Genomic DNA, 1973 nt, shown 5'->3' with positions numbered 1-1973 from the left:
TTTTCATCTTGTCTAGATGGGTCTGGTGAAAGAGATGGGGATAAGATTCTTATGATTCAATAGTAATTGTTATCATGACTAATTGTGACTGTCACAACTGTAAAGGTAGAAGTTTTATAACAAATCCAGGGGAGTAGTTCATCTTGCAGTCCTGAAACAGAGGACTCTAGGACCTTCAAGGGACAAGAGCATAAGTGTAGTGCAGGACCCTATCCAGAGAAGCAGTAACACCAGAGATGGAGGCAGAGATGAGGACATGGAGAGTGGAGCAGCTGAGGACTATGGACTCATGGAAAGAGAGGGACTGGCACTGGCAGCCAGAAGGTAGATTTGCAGAATGTGCCCTTCGGTTGTTTAAATTATTATATATTCCTGAGTGTTTCTGTGTACATCAAACAAACTAGAGGGAATGGAATAAATACTGTTGAATGATGCTGCACAGAGGAGATTGTAATCATCGGTGTAAAGCCGATGTTCTCCCATGTACACTATCACTCAGTTCCTTATAAAAACTTTAACAAAAAATCTATTTGAAGATGATATGATCCTATACTTAGAAAATACCAAAGACTCTGCAAGAAATTTATTGGAACTCTCTGAAATCTTCAGAAAAGTGGTAGGGTACAATATCAGTGTACAAAATCAATTATTTTTCTTTATACTAATAAAAAGAATTCTGAAAAGAAAAAAAGTGACCCTGTATAGGGTTTCTGAGGAGTACTGGTGAGTTTGTACCACTGATGTTGCAGTTCAAACCAAACTTGAGGTCAAGTGCCTATCCTACAGCGCCACACCAGGAATCACACAAAATATGAAATACTTAGGAATAAATCTAATCAGAAAAGCAAAAGACATATACAAAGAAAACTATAAAACAAAGTGCTGGGATGGCACTGTGGGTTAGTGCATTGGACAGCAAAATAGTGGTTCAAGCTCACCACCTGCTCCTTGGAAGCAACTCAATAGCACTTAACAACAACAAGATGCCATAAGAGAGGTACCTACAAAAATGTAATATACCATGCTTGTGGATAAGAAGACTTAACATTGTAAAAATGTTATCATCCCCAAAGCAATCTACAGATAGACTGTAATCCTAATCCAGTTTCCAACAGCAGTCTTTAAAGAAATGGAAAAACTAATCATCAACTTTATATGAAAATTTTTTTAAAGTGACTCCAGATAAGGAAAGTACTATTAAAAAAGAAAAATGAAGTAGGAGGCCTCTCACTTTCCAATCTCAAGACCTACTACACAGCCACAATAGTCAAAACAGACTGGCATTGATACAATGAAAGACACTTAGGTAAATGGAACAGAATTGAGAACCTAGAAGTTAATCCATCCACCTATGTTTCATTGTTTTTTTTGACAAACTTCCCAAACACATTAAATTAGTAAGAGATAGTCTCTTCAACAAATGGTGCTAGCAAAACTGGAAATCCATTTGCAGAAAAATTATGAAAGTCCCATATCTCACACCATATGCAAAAATAAAGTCAACATGGATTAAAACCTAAAACTATGAAGTTCATCAATGAAAAAATAGGGACAAACTTAGGAACGCTGATACATGGCATAAATGTACTATCAAACATAACTGAAAACACACAAACAACAGAAGATGAAATAGATGGCTGGTACCGTCTAAACATTATCAAAAGATTCTACCAGAAGAGTAAAAAGAGAACACACAAACTGGGAAAGAAATTGGTAATGACATATTAGACAAGGAGCTACTGTCTAAAATTTATATAACACTTCAACACCTCAATAAGAAGAAAATAAATAATCCGATTAAAAAATGGGCAGAGGATATGAAAAGATACTTCATCAAAGAAGACATCCAGGTGGACAACAAACATATGAAGACATTCTCATGATCAGTAACCCTGTTGTTGTTGTTTACCATCAAGTCCATTCCAACTCATAGCAATCCTCTATAGGGTTTCCAAGTGCAGCTGGTGGATTTG

This window comes from Chrysochloris asiatica, unplaced genomic scaffold (genome assembly GCF_000296735.1).
Source record: "Chrysochloris asiatica unplaced genomic scaffold, ChrAsi1.0 scaffold00036, whole genome shotgun sequence".
In the NCBI taxonomy this organism is placed as follows: Eukaryota; Metazoa; Chordata; class Mammalia; order Afrosoricida; family Chrysochloridae; genus Chrysochloris; species Chrysochloris asiatica.
Note: the sequence above shows the minus strand (reverse complement) of the source record.